Source organism: Salvelinus alpinus, chromosome 29 (genome assembly GCF_045679555.1).
Source record: "Salvelinus alpinus chromosome 29, SLU_Salpinus.1, whole genome shotgun sequence".
Lineage (NCBI taxonomy): Eukaryota > Metazoa > Chordata > Actinopteri > Salmoniformes > Salmonidae > Salvelinus > Salvelinus alpinus.
The window spans coordinates 17,284,947-17,302,624 of record NC_092114.1 but is presented as its reverse complement, the minus strand read 5'-3'; the positions used below and the strand labels follow the sequence as shown (position 1 = coordinate 17,302,624).

General features: G+C 43.0%; 1 protein-coding gene across 1 annotated transcript in view; it reads left to right on the top strand.

The window, feature by feature from the left end:
- LOC139559173 (sorting nexin-13-like) overlaps positions 1–17,678 on the top strand; it is a 51,439-nt gene that overhangs the window by 616 nt on the left and 33,145 nt on the right. The window lies entirely within an intron of this gene.

Below are 17,678 nucleotides of genomic sequence, written 5' to 3'. Positions count from 1 at the left end.
ACTCAAACTATATTTAGGGATGTATTTTCTTCGTTAGTCCACTGTTGATACAGTCCCGAAATGTTTTGCATGTCAGCAGTCAAGTTTTGAAGATATTGGACTTTCAAGAAGCAAAGTGTGTCACTGACCACATCACCAACTACCTTTAGCCCTATTGGACTACAGTCCGGGGGAATCCTTACACTCGTTCTGAACATTAAAACGCATCTCTTGCTGTACGGTTTTGGAAACATAGGAAGAGATCTTTAACATCATCATAAAAGGTTAAATTACTACACACCTTTTTTATAGGGGTAGGGTTAGTGTTCCCACAACGGAAGACAGAGGCGGCCACCTGTGTTAATTAGCTGTCTAGCGTGCTCTGAACATCTCTGTGTATAAGCATAACTGGGGAGGACGTGCATGTAGTTCATTAACTGGAGGCACACACAAAGTATGGATCTGTGCAACACTGCTACAGTAAGTGTATATTTATTTTTTTGAAGGTAATTTCTTGCAGATATGAAAGATGAGGGTCATATCAGCAGTGATTCCTCTGGAAAAATGTGTAGCAGTGAAGGGCAAAAGTCATGTAGAAGGACTGAGAATCTCACTTCTGGTGTCTTTCTACTCCAAATTGAATGAAAATAAAATGATGCTGACACCATCTAAAATATGATATCCACCTCCAGAAATGAGCCCTATAACAAATTGGTACAGTTATTTGTTTAAATCATTTTTACATATTGGACTATGCATATAGCCTATGCATGGCTCATATTATCAGGTTTGCTATTAGCAAAAAGCATTATCACCTGTAGTCCAACTGATGCAGCGTAGTGGCTATAAATAGATAGGCTACCCCATCCTTCAGCCTATCTGCATTTACTCTATTGGGCTAATCATTAGTTAGATCCCAAATGTAATCTTTTAACTAATTAGCATCCTATTGATAAATATTATGTCACAAAAAACTTGGGTGGCGTTTTACCCCAAGTTACCCTACAATTGACCTCTGTTACATTTATCCCCACTCTCTCCTATGCACTCACTGTGAATTGCTGTGTGGTAACTGCTTAACCATAATGCTGCTAAAAACTCAGGGTTTACAATGGTGCAGTTTGTGCATATTTATGAGTTGGAAAGTAGGAATGGAAAGCTGGGTTCGCCCTCTTTTACATTTTTTTTTAACAAAGGCCTTTATAACGTTTTCCTCCTCAATTGCAATAATTGCTGTGCATTGACTGCCTGTGAGAATGCAGGTTTTCTTCGCTATGGCACTCGTAACTTCAATGTGCCTCGAGAGGAATATTTCTCACATAAAACACAGAACAACAAGCAGATGAGGTAAATAGATGAACTATTCTACTATGGGGTTGTCTGATTGTTTTATTCATTAGTCATTTTGTTTGCAGAGGAAAAGTACATTTGAACTGTTTTAACATCTATGACAGTGCGCCTCGACAGATTTTTTTGTTGTTGTCATGTTTCATATTTTTTGTGCGTGGCTACAATGATTTTTGACACGTCGCATCACCACAGTTAAATAACTGCAGCAGAAACACTGCATATCAGCATATGTTTCGAAAACGGTTTCTCTAGCGACGATTATTGACGTTTCTGAAACACAGCATGGGAATTGTAGTTCACACGCAGCCAACCGTGGGCGAGGCTAACTGCTGAAACACTACAGAGAAGGGTTTTCGAGAGCTAAGTAGTTAATTGCTAGCTAGCTAGCTGCGTATTTAATTCAATGGTTCTGATATGACATGTTTGGCTAGCTAGCTACTTATTACTACTCTGCCCTGGGCTGTGTAGACATCCATTTATGTTGGCCAGCTACATTTTGGTGATAATGCATGACGTTTAGTCTCTCTGCCCCCATCATTATCTGGCTTACAACTGGAACTGTCACTACTGGTCTAGTTTGTGAGCTATGTATGTTTTGTGAGCTATGTATGTTGTGTATGCCTGTGCTTTTGCAACCCTTAAACAATGTTTATTCTAGCTCTCTAGCTAGCTACATGCAAAGTAGCTACAGTTATCATCAGGCTTTTGAAGGGGTTAAGTCAGTTTCTATCCAACTCCATTTTTCCACCCTTGAAATAGGAATCAGACCAGTTTCAAGTCCAAAATAGATATGTATTGTATAGATCAGGTATGATTGCATGTCACGTGGAATGGGGAATTGTTATCTCAGCAGCACTACTCAGTGCATTTCTATATCGTCTGAACTCGCAGTGTTTTGCATGTAGTTGAGCACGGTGGTGTGTTGCACTATCTACCAGTAATGTAGTCACCTCTCTGTGACGGTTCACTATGTACTCGAAGCTACCTCTCTGTGACGGTTCGCTATGTACTGGAAGCTACCGCTCTGTGACGGTTCACTATGTACTGGAAGCTACCGCTCTGTGACGGTTCACTATGTACTGGAAGCTACCGCTCTGTGACTGTTCACTATGTACTGGAAGCTACCGCTCTGTGACGGTTCACTATGTACTGGAAGCTACCGCTCTGTGACGGTTCACTATGTACTGGAAGCTACCGCTCTGTGACGGTTCACTATGTACTGGAAGCTACCGCTCTGTGACGGTTCACTATGTACTGGAAGCTACCGCTCTGTGACGGTTCACTATGTACTGGAAGCTACCGCTCTGTGACGGTTCACTATGTACTGGAAGCTACCGCTCTGTGACGGTTCACTATGTACTGGAAGCTACCGCTCTGTGACGGTTCACTATGTACTGGAAGCTACCGCTCTGTGACGGTTCACTATGTACTGGAAGCTACCGCTCTGTGACGGTTCACTATGTACTGGAAGCTACCGCTCTGTGACGGTTCACTATGTACTGGAAGCTACCGCTCTGTGACGGTTCACTATGTACTCGAAGCTACCTCTCTGTGACGGTTCACTATGTACTCGAAGCTACCTCTCTGTGGCGGTTCACTATGTACTGGAAGCTACCACTCTGTAACGGTTCACTATGTACTGGTCTGGGAGATCTAATAGCTCCACTGTATCTGCTTGTTCTCACTAACTGCTAATAATATGTAACACTCTGATTACTAGCAGGTCAATATATGACCTCTCTAGGTAAGGTAAGGCTGTGGCCGACTGTGGCGCATTGTCTCCAGTTAATCTGGGGTGTTATGGAGGAGGGAGAGCATGGTGTTGTGCCAGATATCACAACCCTGTTACAGGCGGTGCCTTTCTGTTTCTCAAACCCTCTTAACAAGTCACTGTTTCAATGACCTGGGTCGAACTCCGGAGGCATATAATCAAATCCCATTTTATTTGTCACATGCTTCGTAAATAACAGGTGGTAGACTACCAGGTCTGAGTCGATGTGCAGGGGTAAGAGGTATTGGAGGGAGATGCAGCATGTACATATAGGTACGGTTAAAGTGACTAGACAACAGGATAGATAATAGACAGTAACAGCAGTATACTGTAGGTAGGGGTAAAGTGACTAGACAACAGGATAGATAATAAACAGTAACAGCAGTATACTGTAGGTAGGGGTAAAGTGACTAGACAACAGGATAGATAATAGACAGTAACAGCAGTATACTGCTCCCTACCACTGAGGAAGTACAGTTCCCGCTCAGCCCAGTCAAAACTGTTCGCTGCTCTGGCCCCCCAATGGTGGAACAAACTCCCTCACGACGCCAGGACAGCGGAGTCAATCACCACCTTCCGGAGACACCTGAAACCCCACCTCTTTAAGGAATACCTAGGATAGGATAAAGTAATCCTTCTCACCCCCCCCCCCCTTAAAAGATTTAGATGCACTATTGTAAAGTGGCTGTTCCACTGGATGTCATAAGGTGAATGCACCAATTTGTAAGTCGCTCTGGATAAGAGCGTCTGCTAAATGACTTAAATGTAAATGTAATACTGTAGGTAGGGGTAAAGTGACTAGACAACAGGATAGATAATAAACAGTAACAGCAGTATACTGTAGGTAGGGGTAAAGGATAGATAATAGACAGTAACAGCAGTATACTGTAGGTAGGGGTAAAGTGACTAGACAACAGGATAGATAATAAACAGTAACAGCAGTATACTGTAGGTAGGGGTAAAGGATAGATAATAGACAGTAACAGCAGTATACTGTAGGTAGAGGTAAAGTGACTAGACAACAGGATAGATAATAAACAGTAACAGCAGTATACTGTAGGTAGGGGTAAAGTGACTAGACAACAGGATAGATAATAGACAGTAACAGCAGTATACTGTAGGTAGGGGTAAAGTGACTAGCCAACAGGATAGATAATAAACAGTAACAGCAGTATACTGTAGGTAGAGGTAAAGTGACTAGACAACAGGATAGATAATAAACAGTAACAGCAGTATACTGTAGGTAGGGGTAAAGTGACTAAACAGGATAGATAATAAACCCCCACCCTGCCGGGGGACAACCACCCTGCCGGGGGACAACCACCCTGCCTGGGGACAACCACCCTGCCGGGGGACAACCACCCTGCCGGGGGACAACCACCCTGCCGGGGGACAACCCTGCTACAGTGTGCCGGTGCCTGACTGAATACAACCCACAGCACAGTGTCCAGGCAGACTGAAGGGAGATTGTTGTTGTGGTGTAACTGGTGTTAGTGTAATATAGATCCTCACTGAGATGTGTTCCTCTCACAGCTAAATCTCATTCATCTGTCTTAATCAGAGCTTAGTGACAGGGAAGGCACCAGTCCATCAGAGCTGCTCTTCCACACACGGCCTTCATCAGCCCGGGGTCACCCTAGAAAGCTTTAACAGTCCACAGTCTATGGGAGAAGCATGATCATTGAGCCCAGTATACATCATCATACTGAGGCCTGACTGAGCCCCCCCCCCCCAGCCCAGCTCCCTCCACTCTCTCTGGGATACTGAGGCCTGACTGAGCCCCCCCCCCCCAGCCCAGCTCCCTCCACTCTCTCTGGGATACTGAGGCCTGACTGAGCCCCCCCCCCAGCCCAGCTCCCTCCACTCTCTCTGGGATACTGAGGCCTGACTGAGCCCCCCCCCCCCCCAGCCCAGCTCCCTCCACTCTCTCTGGGATATCCACTCACTTTCTCAGAGGAGAGCTTTAATGTGCGGAGTTAATTCCTCACTCACTAAACCCTAACCCCTCACTCACTCTCACTAAACCCTAACCCCTCACTCACTCACTCTCTCACTCACTCACTAAACCCTAACCACTCACTCACTCTCACTAAACCCTAACCCCTCACTCACTCTCTCTCTCACTCACTCACTAAACCCTAACCCCTCACTCACTCTCACTAAACCCTAACCCCTCACTCACTCTCACTAAACCCTAACCCCTCACTCACTCACTCTCTCACTCACTCTCACTAAACCCTAACCACTCACTCACTCTCACTAAACCCTAACCCCTCACTCACTCTCTCTCTCACTTACTCACTAAACCCTAACCCCTCACTCACTCTCACTAAACCCTAACCCCTCACTCACTCTCACTAAACCCTAACCACTCACTCACTCTCACTAAACCCTAACCCCTCACTCACTCACTCACTCTCTCACTCTCTCACTAACCCCTAACCCCTCACTCACTCACTAAACCCTAACCCCTCACTCACTAAACCCTAACCCCTCTCTCACTAAACCCTAACCCCTCACTCACTCTCACTAAACCCTAACCCCTCACTCACTCACTCTCACTAAACCCTAACCCCTCACTCACTAAACCCTAAACCCTCACTCACTAAACCCTAACCCCTTTCCAACATTAGTAACTCCCCTGGTCACCCCCCCCCACTTCTCGGCTCACTGCTCCAAAACCGCCATAAAAAAAGCCAGACTACGGTTTGCAACTGCACATGGGGACAAAGATCGTACTTTTTGGAGAAATGACCTCTGGTCTGATGAAACAAAAATAGAACTGTTTGGCCATAATGACCATCATTATGTTTGGAGGAAAAAGGGGGAGGCTTGCAAGCCAAAGAACACCATCCCAACCGTGAATCACAGGGGGTGGCAGCATCATGTTGTGGGGGTGCTTTGCTCCAAGAGGGACTGGTGCACTTCACAAAATAGATGGCATCATGAGGAAGGAACATTTTGTGGATATATTGAAGCAACATCTCAAGACATCAGTCAGGAAGTTAATGGGTCTTCCAAATGGACAATGACCCCAAGCATACTTCCAAAGTTGTAGAAAAATGGCTTAAGGACAACAAAGTCCAAGTATTGGAGTGGCCATCACAAAGCCCTGACCTCAATCCTATAGAAAATTTGTGGGCAGAACTGAAAAGCGTGTGCGAGCAAGGAGGCCTACAAACCTGACTCAGTTACACTCTGTCAGGAGGAATGGGCCAAAATTCACCCAACTTATTGTGGCAAGCTTGTGGAAGGCTACCTGAAATGTTTGACCCAAGTTAAACAATTAAGACAATGCTACAAAATACTAATTGAGTATATGTAAACTTCTGACCCACTGGGAATGTGATGAAAGAAATAAAAGCTGAAATAAATCATTCTCTCTACTATTATTCTGACATTTCACATTCTTAAAATAAAGTGGTGATCCTAACTGACCTAAGACAGGGAATTTCTACTAGGATTAAATGTCAGGAATTGTGAAAAACTGACTTTAAATGTATTTGGCTAAGATGTATGTAAACTTACGACTTCAACTGTATATATCATTACGTGTAAGTTATAAAATTGATGTTGCAACTAGTGTTGCACATTTTGGGGAATATTCAGAGGTGGAAGCTTTCCATGGGAATATATGGGAATATATGGGAATTAACGGGAATTAACGGGAATATATGGGAATTAACGGGAATATATGGGAATTAATGAAAATGTATGCAAATTAATATTAATACCATTTAAATGTAATGTTTTTTGCATTGGATATATTTATCATATCATATGGAGACAGAAACATAAACCTTTTACCTTTTCATAAGTAGACATAATTGCAAATGATTAAATCCTTCCAATAGAAATTTAAAAAAAAAGCTATTTAGTTACGAATTTAACTTTAATTAAATGAGTTGACTCTCCCAAAAACTTTTTCAACATACATCTGTAAAATGATAGTCTAGAAACTAAAGCTTTGGTTGTCTTCCCTTCAGGCTTCCATGTCTTCTCTGTGGACCTCCTCAATGTCCACCTCTTGAACATTAGACTCTGAGGCCTCATCTTCACTGTCACTTTCCAACCTTGTTGAGGATGGCTCGTTGTCAGGCTCAAAAATCTTTAAATTTGCCCGGATGGCCACCGATTTTTCAACCCTTGTATTGGTCAGCCTGTTGCGTGCTTTGGTGTGTTTGTGTGTTCCCAAACAAGGACCAGTTGCGCTCTGAGGCGGCTGATGTTGGTGGGATATGGAGCATGAATGATGCAACAGGGGAAAGAGCCTCAGATCCACAAAGTCCCTTCCACCAGGTGGCTGATGAGATATGTTGGCACGACTGCCATATTGCATCTCCATCCCAAAGCCCTTGCTTGGAAGTGTACTTCGCCAGACTGCCAAGAACCTTGCCATCTTCCAGGCCAAGGTGGCGAGACACGGTATTGATGAAACCATAGCCCTTGTTGATCTCTGCACCAGACAGGATGCTCTTGCCAGCATACTTGGGGTCCAACATGTACGCTGCGGCATGTATGGGCTTCAGGCAGGAGTCTTCAGGCTTTTTGATGTATTTCAGAACTGTAGTTTCTTGTTGCTTGGAGCAACAGTGAAGTGGGCAGAGCAGTACGGATTTCTTCTCTTACATCTGCAAGCAGAGTCTGAACATCAGACAGGATGGCAATGGCTACTGCTATAGGTTTCAGGAGTTTCAGGCTGCTTACCACTCTCTCCCAAAATACATCATCCAGGAGGATCCTCTTGATGAGGCTGTCCATATCGGCAGACTGTGACATGGCCATTTCTTGGAGAGGTCCTTCCCCTCCAGGAGACTGTCAAACAGGATGAGAACACCACCCCGACGGTGTTGCTGGGCAGCTTCGATGTGGTGCTCTTATTCTTCTCACTTTGCTTGGTGAGGTAGATTGCTGCTATAACTTGATGACCCTTCCCATACCTAACCATTTCCTTGGCTCTCTTGTAGAGTGTATCCATTGTTTTCAGTGCCATGATGTCCTTGAGGAGCAGGTTCAATGCATGAGCAGCACAGCCAATGGGTGTGTTGTGAGGGTAGGACTCCTCCACTTTAGACCAAGAAGCCTTCATGTTCGCAGCATTGTCTGTCACCAGTGAAAATACCTTCTGTGGTCCAAGGTCATTGATGACTGCCTTCAGCTCATCTGCAATGTAGAGACCGGTGTGTCTGTTGTCCCTTGTCTGTGCTCTTGTAGAATATTGGTTGAGGGGTGGAGATGATGTAGTTAATTATTCCTTGCCCATGAACATTCGACCACCCATCAGAGATGATTGCAATACAGTCTGCTTTCTCCATGATTTGCTTGACCTTCACTTGAACTTTGTTGAACTCTGCATCCAGCAAATGTGTAGATAAAGCATGTCTGGTTGGAGGGGTGTATGCTGGGCGAAGAACATTCAGAAATCTCTTCCAATACACATTGCCTGTGAGCATTTTCACCTCGAATAGAAGTAGAGGGACTTTTGTCAGAGGTTGCTTGTTGTGAGCGCTGAGGGAACTTTATGCACTTGGCCAGATGATTCTGAATCTTTGTTGCATTCTTCACATGATTTGGCACAGTTTTTGCAAATGTACACAGCTTTTCCTTCTACATTAGCTGCAGTGAAATGTCTCCACACGTCAGATAGTTCCCATGGCAGATTAGAAAGAATGTGTAAAAAAAAAGATATATACAATTCCATGTACAGGTAAATAGTTAAGCAGTTAGATTAAACAACTCCTTTGTAAGATAATAAAAAATAAAAACACATGTATGGAAACAGGTGAATTAACACTCCTCAGTTAGCAGGCTCAAGCAAGCTAAAACCCACATGGTGGCAAAAACTAACTAGCAGAAATTGGTAAGTTATTTTGCTGTAGGCTACTATTTACTAGTTAACAAAAAAATCATGTATGTCACATATATTCACCCCACCCAGTGTTGTAATCGAAATTTACCAGAAAGCATGTAGTCCTTGGCTCAGACAGTGTAGTAGTGTGGGCTCAATAGCATCTCATTAATGTGCAAGATCTTGAGAATCAGCTGTACATGTGATGGAAGAGTGCACTGTGTATGCAGAGGGTTGCAATTCCATTGAATTGGGGATAGTTTAACTAAAATATGCCACAAGACCTAGAATTGCCTTGTGTATCCCACATAAAAGGTTCACTGTTATAAGCTAACTTTATTTTGATGAATTTAAGCAGAATTCCCCAAATTCCTGGGCTTAACCTCCCATGGAAAATTTTCGTACATTTCCTGGACTGAGGATTCTAGCTTTAAAACTCTTTTGCTCTTGCTTTGTAACCCTTCACTCTCATTTCGAACCCTCTTGCGTTTGGAACCGTTGGCTCTCGTCCTCTGATGTCAGACACCTGTATCATCCTCTCTGGTCTCCACTAGCCTGTTGACCAGTGTGCTAGCAAGGGAATGGAGGTCCTACTCAGTCTTTTTGGCTCAGGGCAGTTTCTGTTGCACATGTAGGACTGTACACTGACTGACCAATCCCCTCTGTGTTAAGCCAGTGGAGTATTGGATCAGCTACCTCAGCCTGTAAATAGTAGAAGTTAACCCTGTCGTGGTTTAGTAAGCCCTGTTATTCTCTAGCTGAAGGATGGACACTATACAGTGTCAGTATGAGAGACGAGACAGCCAGGCGTGACCACAGATAGCTATAGGTGAGACTCTTTACACTTGACTGAATCTATTCTGGGCAGAGAGGAATATTTATTCAACCATCTCAGACCCATTTCTGTTGGAATAGTTTCCCTGGATCTTCTTGCTACCCTACATTATCACGGAAGACATGAACAGAATTGTTACGCACATTTCTGTTGTTTTTAATTTGTTGTGGCTGATGACTGACTCAGTGTGCCGAGCTGCTGTTTTAATTTGTATTCTCTCCCACTAGCCCGTCCCTGCTAGCCCGTCCCTGCTAGCCCGTCCCTGCTAGCCCGTCCCTGCCTGTCTGCTCTTAATGCTGATAAGGTTAGCCTCGATCAGAATATGGAAGGCTAGCCACCAATAATATCATGACTAACTGTCTGTCCTCGTATTCAGACCGTGACTGTTCCCTGGAGGCTCCACTGTGACGGCAACACTGTGATAACCCAGCTCTGGCCTGCTGATATGGACCCGCTAACACCATTATGTGTACGTGTGTGTGTCAAGTCAAGGACATCTACTAGCAGCCAGGCACCTCGTGAATATGGAGAGGCCTCCTTATCCCTGCTGTTCCTAGTATAAAGACCCTGACTGTCTGATTAAATAAATACATAAATAAATAAATACAAGGTGAACCTCACGATCAAAAATGTGTGTTGGACCGGCTGGTGGTGTTAGCAGTAGGAAGCTCTGACTAGTGACCGGGCATGTTCGTTCCTCAGTCAGGGAGAGTGACATGTTTTTAGGTCAGCTCACATGACAGCCTACTAATATGCTACTTCTCACCAGAACTAGTCTAGGGTAGCATTTTGAGATTTAGCCTACCGTTAGTGACAGCCCAGTCCCTTAGCGAGTGTGTGTCGGATGCAGCCTAATGTCTTTACATTCCCCTGTGTGTAATAATGTAATGTAGTAGGCTGTAGCATCAGGTCAACGACCTGTAGAAGTCAGAATGCTCTGTTGTTATTTGGCCATTGTGTTGTTTACTCTCAGGTGAATGTGTGAGCAGGAAGACACTGACAAGGCTGTATGATTCTGTGAGTGAGGGGTAACGCTGCCCGTGTGCGTTTCCGTGTGTATTGTGTGTTTGTGTAATATAAAGTTGTGTAGGGATAGCCCGGCTCGGTCCAGTGTGGTTGATTAAAACAGATGGTGTTGATGTTAAAACAGTGTAAGCTGGAAGGATTCAGAGTATTCTGCTGCTATCTCTTGCCTAGTGTGATGCTTATAGCTGGAAATACTGCTGTATTAGTCAACACCATCACCCTGACCTCTGGAAAGGTCAGGACACATCCACTGTGTGTGTGTGTGGAACGGGGACACCATGTTCTGGAATCCTCTAAACATTCCATACATCCATCACATGACCAGTCTTTTGAACAGACCACAGATACTCGTGTGTGCGTGCACATGCTTGTGTATTGTGTGGTGCAGTCATACTTAATACAGTACATTGAAGTAGCTTGTAGTCTGTCACTGTTCTGGTTTTCTGTTCATTCTCAGTAGTAGTGGGCGGCTATGACTGTCCTCAGACTACTTGTCTATAGGATTTAGAGTAGCAGGCAGTAGTAGTGGGTGACTATGACTGTCCTCAGACTACTGGTCTATAGGATTTAGGTTCTATTGTTACTGTGACAGAGGAGTGGCCATGTTTCAACACATTCTAGAACACTGTTGCTATGGTTCTGACATGCTGAGTCATGATCTCTAGACTAGGTTTGGCTGTTATTCTGATGTTCCATACTGTTGCTGTACCGTACCAGGTTCTATGGTTCTGACACGCTGAGTCATGATCTCTAGACTAGGTTTGGCTGTTATTCTGATGTTCCATACTGTTGCTGTACCGTACCAGGTTCTATGGTTCTGACACGCTGAGTCATGATCTCTAGACTAGGTTTGGCTGTTATTCTGATGTTCCATACTGTTGCTGTACCGTACCAGGTTCTATGGTTCTGACACGCTGAGTCATGATCTCTAGACTAGGTTTGGCTGTTATTCTGATGTTCCATACTGTTGCTGTACCGTACCAGGTTCTACGGTTCTGACACGCTGAGTCATGATCTCTAGACTAGGTTTGGCTGTTATTCTGATGTTCCATACTGTTGCTGTACCGTACCAGGTTCTATGGTTCTGACACGCTGAGTCATGATCTCTAGACTAGGTTTGGCTGTTATTCTGATGTTCCATACTGTTGCTGTACCGTACCAGGTTCTACGGTATTACTGGCAGTGCACAGAAGGAGCGCTATTTATTTCCAAATGTAAAAAAAAAACAAAAAAAACTCAATATTCAGTTCATGCGTAGAAACACGTCATTGGGTCTAACGGCCGTCTCGAGCTGGACTGCGCATGTTGAACATTATTTTTGATGACAATGTAACAGTGTCAGGAGGAGTGACATCGGCCAGAATCTAGGCTGTGCCTTTGCATTAGGACAAAATTACTAAGAAATCGTTTTTAACTTCTCATTGACTTCTCAAGCCCCAAACCTCAGTCTGGTCTGCAGCGTTCCTGGAAGTCTTGCGATGTTGAACCTCTGTGTTCAGAAACTCTGTGGTTCTAGTTAGGGATGCACGATATATCGGTGAACATATCGGAATCGGCTGACATTAGCTAAAAATGCCAACATCGGTATCGGCCCGACGTCTAGTTTAACGCCGATGTTAACCGATGTCAAAGCACCCGTGCACACCTATATAACGTAGGTACATGGCGTAATGACGCCACGTAAAATGTTGGACTACACGTGCAACACAGCATTCCTAACCTAGCCCACAATGTCTGCTGTGTGGATCGAGCAGTTAACAAGTCAAGCAGTCATTTGAAAGAGAGAATTTCAGCGAGACAACTCAAAGGCAAAATCCATTAACACCAAAATAATAGAATTCATTGCCCTTAACAATCAACCGTTCTCTGTTGTGGGTGATGTTGGCTTTCGACCGACTGGTCGAGCACCGGTACACACTACCAAGTGCGCTATTTTTCAGATGTTGCCCTACCGGAGTTACACAGTAATAGCGTCACGGCTATTAGCTTCACGACATACATACTATGGAACGCCGTTTGGGTCTTTGCGTGTCAAAAAAGATAGTAGCACTGTCAAAGCTGTACAAAAAAGTCTGCAAACACCGGCCATGAACGATGTGTTTACGGTACCGCGTTGGTAATAAAGCATCATTTGTTCGACTGCAACTTCTGGGGTAGCTAGCTTTAGCTTGGTACCTAGATAGTACCAATACAACCAGCCTAAAAACAATGACCGATAGAAACTGCAGTCATTTTCATTATTCTTAGCAATGATTTAGGAATCCTTGTAAGTATTAGCTAGGTTGCCACTTGTTGTTCGCCTATTGAAATTGAACTTCAGTTCATGAAAATAAATAGCAAGCCAGCTACTTAACCCTGTTGCCCAAAGCTAATGTTATATGCAGCCAGCTAGCTTCATCTGGCTAGTGATGCTCGATCCGGACCGGGTTATGTGTTGTGAAGCTAGCCACGATAAGGATTAGGCACAATAGTGGAATTTGCGGTTTGCCTTCAAATTAAAGTATGTCATTGAGAGTGATTCAAATGAATACAAAAAGTAGAATTATGCCATACTTTTATTTTTAAGGCTAACCGCAAAGTCCACTGGTAGCTAATCCTTATTGTGGCTAGCTTCACATAGATGGGTCCGACCACCATTAATCAAATAAGAACTATCTTATGAATTAGGGTTATTTTAGATGATGACACCTAGCTATATAGTTAGCTAGCTAACTATATTGTCGTTTTGCTATGTTTTTGGGGAAGAACATTGTTTGCATCCATGAACTAGCTAGCTTTTTTTATGACCAGCACTGTAGGTGCACGAGACAACTTTACCAGCATCATAGCATACGTATCGATGAATTATGACATATGAAATACGAGTGATAGTGTAGTCAATGTGTAATAACTACGTAAAAAATTAATGAACGCATTAAATTGTGACGTGCAGTCATATTCAGGTCCTGATTGGTCAACAAGCTTATTTGACACGTCAAATAGTGTTATTTGACACGCAAAGACCCAAACGGCGTTCCGTAGAAAACCTGGTTGAGAATGAAATGACTGAACAAAATGAAGAACGAAACAACACAGCAAGTAGGTGAAAGAAATGTTTTGATTATGTTTAACAGGTAATGGGGGCATATGTAAATGCCAACAAATAACTTGTGTGTGTGTGTAACTTTTATTTAACTAGGCAAGTCAGTTAAGAACAATTTCTTATTTACAATGACGGCCCGGATGACGCTGGGCCAATTGTGCACCGCCCTATGGGACTCCAAATCACGGCCGGATGTGATACAGCCTGGATTCGAACCAGGGACTGTAGTGACGCCTCTTGCACCGCTGTGTGTGTGTTAACTGTTTAACTGTACTAAAATTCTTAAAAGGCCGCAATTTTTTTTTAAATATCGGTATCGGGTTTTTGGCAAGGAAAATATTGGATATCAGTATCGGCCAAAAATTTCATATTTGTGCATCACTAGTTCTAGTGTCTCTCAAGGGGCATGTTTTTTTCGCGCAAAAAAAGGAAGGATAAAACATAAATATCTTGCTGCGTCTTGTAAAAGCAGATATAAAATGCTTGTTTTTGTCAATTCTGCTTTGCTTCATTCAGGGTTTGGTCCAAATCATGAATGTGGAAGGACTCATTTCGTGCTTCAGTTGCACTTTTCCACTCAGAGGAAATATCTTTGCTATTGTCGTTGGATCACCAGACAGCTCTGACTGATGTGAAGGCTACTTTCCTATCCAGACAGCTCTTTGAGTGATGTGAAGGCTACTTTTCTCCGGAACATTCCTCCGGTATAGTTTTACTTTCCGCTGGTGTAGTTTTTCCTCTGGTTGGAAGTTAAAATGCTTTAGAAAAAGTAGCTGGCTACGTTCTTTCAATGATAAACATTAGAAATATGATGGCAAATGCATAGTTTTCGCTAAACATACCTTTTTCATTGCACGCCCATTTACTTGTGTGTGTGGCTGCTAGCCAAATAGCATTGCACTTCTGTTGTCATGAAACATGGGACCAAAACTTTACATGTTTCAATTATATTTTTGTTCACTATATGTTGGTTGGAACTTGGCCATTTGTTATGTCAGTGAGAACAATACCTACAGTTGAAGTCGGAAGTTTACATACACTTAGTTTGGAGTCATTAAAACTTGTTTTTCAACCACTCCACACATTTCTTGTTAACTTCTCTGGGATATGTGGGACGGTAGCATCCCACTTGGCCAAAAGCCAGAAAAAATGTAGCGCGTCAAATTCAAATATATTACTATAAAAATCAATCTTTCATGAAATCACACATGAAAGATACCAAATTAAAGCTACACATGTTGTGAATCCAGCCAACATGTCTGATTTCATAAAGGATTTACGGCGAAAGCACACAACGATTATGTTAGCTCTGTACATAGCCACAGAAAAACACAGCCATTTCCCCAGCAAAAGATAGTGGTCACAAAAAGCAGAAATAGAGATAAAATTAATCACTAACCTTTGATGATCTTCATCAGATGACACTCATAGGACATCATGTAACACAATACATTTATGTTTTGTTCGATAATGTGCATATTTATATCCACAAATCTCAGTTTACATTGGCGCCATGTTCAGAAATGCCTCCAAAATATCCGGAGAAATTGCAGAGAGCCACGTCAAATAACAGAAATACTCATAAACTTTGATGAAAGATACATGTTTTACATATAATTAAAGATACACTTGTTCTTAATGCAACCGCTGTGTCAGATTTAAAAAAAACTTTACGTAAAAAGCACACCATGCAAAAATCTGAGACGGCGCTCAAACATAACATTTCTCCGCCATGTTGGAGTCAACAGAAATACGAAATTACATCATAAATATTCCCTTACCTTTGATCATCTTCATCAGAATGCACTCCCAGGAATCCTAGTTCCACAATAAATTGTTGTTTTGTTCGATAATGTCCATTACTTATGTCTAAGTAGCTACTTTTGCTAGCATGTTTAGTGCACATGTCCAAACGCTCACGCAAATGCAGGCGAACTCGGACGAAAACTTCAAAAAGTTATATAACAGGTCGAATAAACTGGTCAAACTAAGTAGAAAATCAATCTTCAGGATGTTGTTATCATATATATCCAATAACGTTCCAACCGGAGCATTCCTTCATGTCTGTAGAAGTTATGGAACGCAAGGTGATATCATGAGGAAAGCGCGTGACCAGGAACTGGCAATCTGCCAGACCACTGACTCAAACACCTCCCATCCGGCCCCACAACACAGCATAAGCTTCCTTCCACGTTCTACAGACTGTTGACATCTAGTGAAAGGCGTAGGAAGTGCAAACAGATCCATATCTTACAGGGAATTGAATCGGCGATGAGTTGAACATTAACCAGTCTCAGAATTCTCACTTCCTGTTTGGATTTTTTCTCAGGTTTTTACCTGCCATAGGAGTTCTGTTATACTCACAGACATCATTCAAACAGTTTTAGAAACTTCAGAGTGTTTTATATCCAATAACAATATGCATATATTAGCATCTGGGACAGAGTAGGAGGCAGTTCACTATGGGCATGCAATTCATCCAAAAGTGAAAATGCTGCCCCCTATCATAAAGAGGTTAACGAACTATAGTTTTGGCAAGTCGGTTAAGACATCTACTTTGTGCATGACACAAGTCATTTTTCCAACAATTGTTTACAGACAGATTATTTCACTTATAGTTCACTGTATCACAATTCCAGTGGGTCAGAAGTTTACATACACTAAGTTGACTGTGCCTTTAAACAGCTCGGAAAATTCCAGAAAATTATGTCATAGCTTTAGAAGCTTCTGTTAGGCTAATTGACATCATTTGAGTCAATTGGAGATGTACCTGTGGATGTATTTCAAGGCCTACCTTCAAACTCAGTGCCTCTTTGCTTGACATCATGGGAAAATCTAAAGAAATCACCCAAGACCTCAGAAAAAACATTGTAGACCTCCACAAGTCTGGATCATCCTTGGGAGCAATTTCCAAACGCCTGAAGGTACGACGTTCATCTGTACAAACAATAGTACGCAAGAATAAACACCATGGGACCACGCAGCCGTCATACCGCTCAGGAAGGAGACGCGTTCTGTCTCCTAGAGATGAACGTACTTTGGTGCGAAAAGTGCAAATCACTCCCAGAACAACAGCAAAGGACCTTGTGAAGATGCTGGAGGAAACGGGTACAAAAGTATCTATATCCACAGTAAAAACGAGTCCTATATCGACATAACCTGAAAGGCCGCTCAGCAAGGAAGAAGCCACTGCTCAAAAAACGCCATTAAAAAGCCAGACTACGGTTTGCAACTGCACATGGGGACAAAGATCGTACTTTTTGGTGAAATCTCCTCTGGTCAACAAAAATAGAACTGTTTGGCCATAATGACCATCGTTATGTTTGGAGGAAAATGGGGGAGGCTTGCAAGCTGAAGAACACCATCCCAACCGTGAAGCACGGGGTGGCAGCATCATGTAGTGGGGGTGCTTTGCTGCAGGAGGGACTGGGGCACTTCACAAAATAGATGACATCATGAGGAAGGAAAATTATGTGGATATATTGAAGCAACATCTCAAGACATCAGTCAGGAAGTTAAAGCTTGGTCGCAAATGGGTCTTCCAAATGGACAATGACCCCAAGCATACTTCCAAAGTTGTGACAAAATGGCTTAAGTACAACAAAGTCAAGATATTGGAGTGGCCATCACAAAGCCCTGATCTCAATCCTATAGAAAATTTGTAGGCAGAACTGAAAAAGCGTGTGCGAGCATGGAGGCCTACAATCCTGACTCAGTTACACCAGCTCTGTCAGGAAGAATGGGCCAAAATTCACCCAACTTATTGTGGGAAGCTTGTGGAAGGCTA